Genomic DNA, 9,812 nt, shown 5'->3' with positions numbered 1-9,812 from the left:
TTTTTTTTGTTGCAGTTTTAATTGCATTAATCGTCTCTGTGCCGTGAAGGAACAGGTTTAACTTGGAAGCTGGACAGCAGTGAGATGGTGATGTAGCCCAGCTGATTGCTGTGTGTGCTTTAGACCATTCCTATGGCGAGAGGGCTGGAGACAGCTGCAGCTTGGTGATGGATTGGACCAATCCAGAAGCAGATAATAAAAGCTGTGCTTCCAAACCTTCAAAGAGGTGGAGGGAGGGAGGGAAGGAAGGCTCACTTTGTGTATGGTAAGATCTTTGTGGGAGGCTCTGTGTTTCTTTGGGATCTGTTCTATTTTTGTGTCGGGAGTTATTTTGCAGATGGGGTTTAAATTGCACACAATCATATGAGGCTCACTCATTGGTTTTGACACATCTAACCTGCCTCCCAGTTCAAAGTTATCCTTGCAGCGTATAAACTTGTCCATCATATTTTTAGATGTTTTATTACTGAATTTTATGGCCAGTATATTGAGTTATGTAATTCTTTGGGAAGGTGTGTGAAATTGATCCAAACTTGCATCCTCCATCAAGTAGAAGGTCAAGGGCAGCAGATGCATGGGAACACCTGGAAGTTCCCCTCTAAGGCACACACCATCTTGATGAGGAAATATGTCACTGTTCCTTCCCTATTGTTGGGTCAAAATCCTGGAGCTCCCTAACTGTAATGTGGGTGTACCTACACCTCAGGGACTGCGTGGTTCAAGGCAGCAGCTCACCACCATCACCTTATAAAGGACAACCAGGGATGGACAATAAATGCTGGTCTAGACTGCAACATCCACATCCTATGAATGAATAATTAAAAAAGCCATGACATGATAGGGGCGGCAAGGTGGCACAGTGATTAGTACTGCCGCCTCACAGCGCCAGGGACCCGGGTTTGATTCCGGCCTCGGGTGACTGTGTGGAGTCTGCACGTTCTCCCCGTGTCTGCATTGGTTCCCTCCGGGAGCTCTGATTTCCTGCCAAAGTCCAAAGATGTGTCGGTTAGGTGGACTGGCCATGCTCAATGCATGGGGTTATGGGGATAGTGCGGGATGGATGGGCCTGGGTAAAATGCTCTTTCGGGGAGTTGGTGCAGACTCGATGGGCTGAATGGCCACTCTGCACTGTAGGTATGTTATGTAAATAATTTGCTTCCATTGAAAACTTAGTTGACCTGATTTGACAGGTTCAACATGTATCTGAGCAAATTTCTTTCTAATTATGACGAAAGAAAAACATTTCAAATTGGAACTGTGCTGGAAATGAGAAATTGTTCCTCAGAGGACAAGTTAAATGGTTCAAGAATAGATCATTTGTCAGAACAATGAATTGAACAGTAGACATTGGCTTTGAGCAACTGGAGAGTGGAAGCAGAATAGGAAAAACCAGGAGGTAGCATGCAAACTATATTCACAGAAAAATAAGTAATGAAGTAACGGAAAGAGAGAGAAGCATTTATACAGCGCTTTTCAGAATCGCAGGATGTCTTGAAGCATTTTACAGACCAAGACAACAAAACGATTTTGAAGTGTAGTCACGGTTTTAATGCAAGAAACATGACAGCTGTGTACACAGTGAATTCACACAGTCAGCAATATGATAATGGCAGCTTTGGATAGTGGCAGCACACCCTCAGTAATGCACTGGAGAGTCGGCCCTGATGTCTCAGAGTCAACATTTGTAACATTGAAGGTTTTAGATTTGGAGTGTGTAATGTCCCTAGAGTAGCTACACCAAGGTGAGCGAATGCTACATTATTTGCAGTTCTGTTTGTGGATATAGAGTTAAACCATTCAAGTTGAAGTAAAAGATTCCATTGCACTATTGAGAGAAGACCCTACATTCTCTCTATGTCCTGGTTCAGTCATGACCATTAAAAATATAATTGTGATATATTTGTCTCATTTGCAGTTAGTGGAGCCTTACTGTGTGTTAATTATCTGCTGTGTTTGTCTATGTAACAGTGACTGCACTTCATAAACAATGACTTACTGTTTTGCTTTGAATATCCTAAGGATGTGATTAACTCTGTGTTCTTACAAATGATTGGCCCGATATATATTTTCTATTAATATCCTATTGAGACTGATTCAGCATCAGCGGACTCGCAATTCGCATTTAAATGTTGGCTTTGATGTGGTGAAGCTTCGGTTGTAAAATACCAGAAATGTTCAGCGTGTAGTGAGATGAGGAGTTAACCTTTCAGACTGTTGATCTTCTCTAAGAACTTGTAACAGTTAGCTATGAGCCAGGTTTTGAACAGAGGCAGTGAGTGGTGGTGGGGAAAAGGGGAGGTCTGTGATGGGGTGTGTGGCAGGAGTGATTACAAGATGAGGAATGATGGCATTTTGCAGCTTCCCAGGCTCAGCATCAAGTTCAGCAGTAATAAAAGAACAAAGAACAATACAGCACAGGAACAGGCCCTTCGGCCCTCCAAGCCCGCACCGCTCCCTGGTCCAAACTAGACCATTCTTTTGTATCCCTCCATTCCCACTCCGTTCATGTGGCTATCTAGATAAGTCTTAAACGTTCCCAGAGTGTCCGCCTCCACCACCTTGCCCGGCAGCTCATTCCAGGCCCCCACCACCCTCTGTTTAAAATATGTCCTTCTGATATCCGTGTTAAACCTCACCCCCCTCACCTTGAACCTATGATCCCTCGTGAACATCACCACCGATTTGGGAAAAAGCTTCCCTCCATTCACCCTATCTATGTCTTTCATAATTTTATACGCTTCTATTAGGTCACCCCTCATCCTCCGTCTTTCCAGTGAGAACAATCCCAGTTTACCCAATCTCTCCTCATAACTAAGCCCTTCCATACCAGGCAACATCCTGGTAAACCTCCTCTGCACTCTCTCTAAAGCCTCCACGTCCTTCTGGTAGTGTGGCGACCAGAACTGGACGCAGTATTCCAAATGCGGCTGAACCAACGTTCTATACAACTGCAATATCAGACCTCAACTTTTATACTCTATGCCCCGTCCTATAAAGGCAAGCATGCCATATGCCTTATTCACTACCTTCTCCACCTGTGACGTCACCTTCTAGGATCTGTGGACTTGCACACCCAGGTCCCTCTACGTATCTACACCCTTTATGGTTCTGCCATTTATCGTATAGCTCCCCCCTACGTTAGTTCTACCAAAATGCATCACTTCGCATTTATCTGGATTGAACTCCATCTGTAATTTCTTTGCCCAAATTTCCAGCATATCTATATCCTTCTGTAGCCTCTGACAATGTTCCTCACTATCTGCAAGTCCAGCCATTTTCGTCCGCAAACTTACTGATCACCCCAGTTACACCTTCTTCCAGATTGTTTATATAAATCACAAACAGCAGAGGTCCCAATACAGAGCCCTGCGGAACACCACTAGTCACAGGCATCCAGCCGGAAAAAGACCCTTCCACTACCACCCTCTGTCTCCTGTGACCAAGCCAGTTCTCCACCCATCTAGCCACCTCCCCCTTTATCCCATGAGATCCAATCTTTTGCACCAGCCTACCATGAGGGACTTTGTCAAACGCTTTACTAAAGTCCATATAGACGACATCCACGGACCTTCCCTCGTCAACCATTCTAGTCACTTCTTCAAAAAACTCCACCAGGTTAGTGAGGCATGACCTCCCTCTCACAAAACCATGCTGACTATCGTTAATGAGTTTATTCCTTTCTAAATGCGCATACATCCTATCTCTAAGAATCCTCTCCAACAGCTTCCCTACCACAGACGTCAAGCTCACCGACCTATAATTTCCCGGGTTATCCTTCCTACCCTTCTTAAATAACGGGACCACATTAGCTGTCCTCCAATCCTCTGGGACCTCACCTGTGTCCAGTGACGAGACAAAGATTTGCGTCAGAGGCCCAGCGATTTCATCTCTCGATCTGATTTACCTCGATCTGAGCACATTCTTCACATGAGAACTTAAGAACATAACATAAGAAGTAGGAGCAGGAGTAGGCCATCTGGCCCCTGGAGCCTGCTCCGCCATTCATAAGATCATGGCTAATCTTTTTGTGGACTCAACTCCACTTACCCGCCCGCTCACCATAACCCTTAATCCCTGTACTGTTCAAAAATGTATGTATCCTTGCCTTAAAAACATTCAATGAGGTAGCCTCAACTGCTTCACTGGGCAGGGAATTCCACAGATTCACAACCCTTTATGTGAAGAAGTTCTTCCTCAACTCAGTCCTAAATCTGCTCCCCCTTATTTTGAGGCCATGCCCCCTAGTTCTAGTTTCACCCGCCAGCGGAAACAACTTCCCCGCTTCTATCTTATCTATTCCCTTTATAATCTTATATGTTTCTATAAGATCTCCCCATATTCTTCTGAATTCCAATGAGTTTAGCCCCTGTCTACTCAGTCTCTCCTCAGAAGCCAACCCTCTCAACTCCGGAATCAACCCAGCGAATCTCCTCTGCACCCCCTCCAGTGCCAGTATATCTTTTCTCAAGTAAGGAGACAAAAACTGTTGTTGGGAAATTGTTAGAATTCATTAAGGAGGTAATAACAGGACACTTGGAAAGTCAAAGCACAATCCATCAGAGTCAGCATGGGTTTATGAAGGGCAAATCATGTTTGACGAGTTTGTTGGAGTTCTTTGAGGATGTAACAAGCCAAGTGGATAATGGGGATCCTGTAGATGTAGTATATCTGGACTTCCGGAAGGCGTTTGATAAGGTGCCGCACAAAAGGCTAATACACAACATAAGGTCACACAAGGTTAGGGGTAATATATTATCTTGGACAGAGGATTGGCTAACAGAAAGCAGAGAGGATAAATGTTTTTTTTCTAGATGGCAGGAAGTAACTAGTGGGGTTGCCACAGGGTTCGGTCCTTGGGCCCCAGCGATTTACAATCTATATTAATGACTTTGATTCAGGGATAGATGGCACTATGGCCAAATTTGCAGATGACACAAAATAGGTGGGACAGTAAGTTGCAATGAGGAAATAAGAACCTTACAAATGGATATGGATAGGTTAGGAGAGTGGGCCAAAATGTGGTAGATGGAGTTTCACATGGATAAGTGTGAGGTCATGCATTTTAGTCGCAAAAATAGGATGGTGACTGATTATCTAAATGGAGAGAGACTTTGGGGTGCTCCGGTGCAGAGGGATCTGGGTGTCCTCATTCATGAGTGACAGAAAACTAGCATGCAGGTACAGCAAGTAATAAGGAAGGCAATTGGAATCTTGGCATTTATTGCTCAAGGAATAGAATAGAAAAGTAGTGAAGTGTTGCTGCTACTGTACAAAGCACTAGTGAGACCCCACTTAGAATATTGTGTACAGTTTTCATCCCCTTGAAGAGGGATATATTTGCATTGGAGGCGGTTCAGAGGAGGTTCACTCGATTGATTCCAGAGATGAGGGGTTTGCCTTACGAAGCGGGTTTGGGCAGTTTAGGCCGATACTCCCTGGAGTTTAGAAGAATGAGAGGAAATCTGATTGGAGTGTACAAGATGATGAGGGGGATTGACTAAGTAGATGAGAGGATGTTTCCTCTTGTGGGGCAATCCAGAACGAGAGGTTGTAGTTTTAGGATAAGGGATGGCAGATTTAAAACAGAGTTAAGGAGTCAAAGGATGGTGAATCTGGAATTCACTATCGCAGTGTGCGGTGGATGTCGGGACATTGAGTAAATTTAAGGAGGAGATAGACAGATTTTTAATTAGTAATGGGTTTGAAGGGTTATGGTGAACAGGCAGGAAGGTGGAGTTGAGCCATGATCGTATTGAATGGCAGAGTAAGCTCAAGGGGCTGAATGGCCTCCTCCTGCTCTACCTCACACTTCACTGACCTGAAACCTGGCCTCTATGGCCAACCGCGACCACCCACCCAGATCAGTGACACTTATCCCCCCCCCTCGTATCAGGAGCCTTGTAGCTGGCCCTGCCTCCCCCCACCGCACCCCCCCCCTCCTCCCCACACTGCCCAGTACCCTCTGCCTCCTGGGTGGCAATGCCAATTTACATTCTTACCTCCAAACTCCCCCTTGGAAGTGAGGTCAGCAGGTTGTCGTTTTAAAAAGAACGGCTGTAAAACCTGTCAGTGTGAAGTGGTGACACTGGGCACGGATTGTCGAGTGTTAGGGGAGGTTACAGTGGGACTGCCCACTATGAACTTAAATTCAGTTCCTGACTTTCTGGGGGAGGGGTGGGGGCAATCACTGTGGGATATCTCACCATTGTAAATCCCAGCTTTTTGGCTCCCGTGATATTTATCCCCGGCCCCAAATCCATCCGTGGCAAATGGGGACGAAAATCCCAGCCAGAATTTCTCCTTCTGATCAAATCCATTCATCATTTAAAACATTTTAATCACGATTCGCCCCCACTCCATCACAACCTTTTTCTGTTGAAAATAATTTGAACTCGCCACGTCTTTACATCAGTATAACTGCTGGAAACTGTCCCCTTCCCAATCTGACTTACACCAAATCTGTTGATATCAAAGTGATGATGTCACTAGAGAGGTTAGAAATTCTTGACTGTCGATGTTTGTCGACAGATTGTCAGCGTCTTGTCGCAATTCAGAGTCGATCCATTTCACTGGTATTCTTTCCAACAATAATGCTTTTGAAATGTCACTCGCAGACCAATGGTTTCAGATATTTCAGCACACCAGGATGATAGAGAGTGGGATAGCTTGATCTTGGTTTCAGATAAAGCTCGGCACAACATTGTGGGCAGAAGGGCCTGTTCTGTGCTGTACTGTTCTATGTTCTAATTTGTGTTTGTCCGCGGATCACAGAATTTATTCTGTGTCAGTAATCTTTGCTGACGAGTGGCTGTGAGAGTTGTCTAACAATTAGAATGATTTTTCTTTCGCTTCAGATCAGCCATGATCTTGTTGAATGGCGGGGCAGGCTCGAAGGGCCAGATGGCCTACTCCTGCTCCTATTTCTTATGTTCTTATGAATGTCAGTGCAGGTTCACACACACTGTAGTTTACAGATATATTGTCTGAGAAAGTTTGAGTTTTGCAGTTTTGCAACACAGCTGTAAGCCTTGGCAAAGAGGCAAGTCTGAAACCTGGAATGCCAATGAGGAGTGTAGGATTCTGTAGCAACGCTGAATTGAATTGAGATACCTCCCCTCATCCAGAACTTGTCTTACTCCAGTGTCAGGATAAATCCTGCCCCCAATAGGCTGCAAAGTCAGTGCAAAGCAGAATACAACAACAGAAAGTTATTAAAATATACAAAGACTAAGTAATGGAGTTAACCTTTTATACTTTGAAAATCCTAGAGTAGGTACTTCTGTTTTCTGAAGGTGTTTTTACTGCATTGATGTAACTTTTAGCCTCCTTGAGTACAGACTGTGAAAGGACTGGCTGACTGTGTTAAGTGTAATTTCCTCATTTCTTTCATATCTTTTATAAACCCAAATCAAATCCTCTTATTAGATGCATTCGATGTGTTATTCTCTGCATCCAAAGATGTGCCGGTTAGGTGGATTGACCATGCTAAATTGCTCCTTGGTGTGGAGATTAGGGGGATTGGCCTTGGTAAATGTGGGGGTTACAGTAGAGTGGGAGAGAGTCTGGGTAAGATACTCTGTCACTCAGTGCAGACTCGATGGGCTGAATGGCCTCCTTCTGCACTGTGGGGATTCTATGACATTGAGAAAGAAGCTCAGGAGAAACAGTGAACTTAAATCAATCCACAAGATGGCAGTATCTTACATGTCCCCAAACAAGAGAGGTGGAGAACTCCAGTAAGCGCAAAGTTTAAGCATCATGGAGGGAATTCAAAAACAGCATTGGGAGATAAATAACAATGACAAAATTCCAACAGTCAGAATAAATTAATGAATTAGATTTTACACATACAGGAAAATAATGAAAGATGAAAGGGAAAAATAAAAAACTTAAAAAAGATTAAAACATAAAATAAAAATCTTGATGCGTAAGCCAAAGTATTAAGAATACCCAAAGTATTAATTTAACACTGGGGAAAGCAGCACAGAAAGTAACATTCCCGTGTAGGAGTGTGGTTAAATGTGATGGTTGGTTTAAGAGACAGACCACCACAGCAGCTGCTTCAGGGCAGAAGCAGACGAGGCAGCCAGAGTTCCTGTTATTTCACAGTTAATTTCATGGTTTGGAACAGATGGGAGCCGCTCTGAGAAACACATTCGGAGACAGAAAGATAAATGTCGAGATTGCCACTGCTGTCAACACTTGTACAAGTGTGGAGTTACTTTCAGAGCTTTGTAGCAGTAAGTTTATCAATCTTGTTACTGGAGATCTTGCATTTATGAGATGTGTAATATATGCGACTAAGTAGAGAAATAAGAAGTTGAACACGAAACATGACATGGTTAGTTTAATAGATTTTATATTTTAATTTTTTTAAATTTAAGTGTTTTAAAGTAAGAGAGAATAAATAAATGTGCACCATAAAGATTATTTTTAAGTTGCCAGAAGCTTTCTTACCTTTTGTACTGGATATAAAATGATCTTGTGGTTTAATTAGATGTTACATTTGGGATAAGGAGAGATGGTGCAAAATACTTCATGGAAGCGGCTGCAGTTGATCAATTTTATGAAATGGTGGCGACTAATTTCCTAAAACTCACCAGAGGTGATTATTTTTATAGAAAACAATCCAGATTGTTCTCCCACCTCGATTAGTTTTTATTTACTCATGGGATGTGGGTGTCATTGGCTGGATCAGCATTTGTGACCCATCTCTAATTTTCCTTGAACTGAGTGTCTCCCCCGGCTGTTTCAGGGGACCGTTAAGAGTCAATCACATTGCTGCGGCTCTGGAGTCACATGTCGGCCAGGTAAGAATGGCAGATTTCCTTCCCTAAAGGACATCAATGAACCAGATGGGATTTTGTTTTACAGTAACCTGTGAAAGTTTGATACAAGTTTTATATTCCAGATTTTATTCATTGAATTTAAATACTACCAGCTGTGGTGGGATTTGAACCTATGTACCTGGGGCATTAGCCGGGGCATCTGGATTAATAGAAAAGCAACGTTGTCCCATCTCCCCCAACACTTGATTCTACTGAAACTCCTCAACTATAGTTCAAATTAACATTGGTAAATTTGGTTATTTTTGATGTATTACGTTTTTGAGAAGTCCAAACCTGTTGCCATTAATCTCTGTGTGAGTGATTGGATTTGTTTGTGAAGGTTTTGAATAAGAACAATTGTAATGCAAAGCGACATTATCTGTCAGTGGCTCTGACATGGTAGCACTAATGTTCAGAAAATGCCAAATTTCAAGTTATCATTGCAAACTCTTGTTCTTTGTTTAATTTTGTGAAATATTAAGAACATGTTAAAGATGTGAGCTGTGTTGTGCTGGCTTTTGTGTAACTCAAGCCTTGCTCTTTCTGGTTAACATATGAGTCTGATGTTTTATCGATGATTCTTATTAATCTCAAACATTATTTCCTCGAGTGTAAGATCATAAAACGCAAGAACAGAAGTAAGCCATTCGGCCCATCGAGTCTACTCCGCTATTCAACGAGAGTGTCTACCTATGTCTATTTTCACACTGAAAAATTGACACATTACAGACAAGACGAAACTAGTGTAGGCATGGGATAGAGATCAGAATGTGAGGATTACAGAAATAAAATGTGTTATTACTCAATGAGAAGTTTCATCGTGAAAAGATCTTGGGGTTAATGAGAGAAACTTCAAATTTGGATTCTTTCAGATTTGAGTCACCTTAACCCAAGGGGAAATATTTGATCTCAGGCTGACAATTATTAATTTTGTGACAATTTAAGATTTATTTCCACAAACCTTTGGTTTTCTGCCTTTTGTTA

This window comes from Mustelus asterias, chromosome 9, assembly GCF_964213995.1.
Source record: "Mustelus asterias chromosome 9, sMusAst1.hap1.1, whole genome shotgun sequence".
Classification (NCBI taxonomy): domain Eukaryota; kingdom Metazoa; phylum Chordata; class Chondrichthyes; order Carcharhiniformes; family Triakidae; genus Mustelus; species Mustelus asterias.
The sequence above is the reverse complement of the archived record's forward strand: the minus strand, read 5'-3'. Positions refer to the sequence as shown.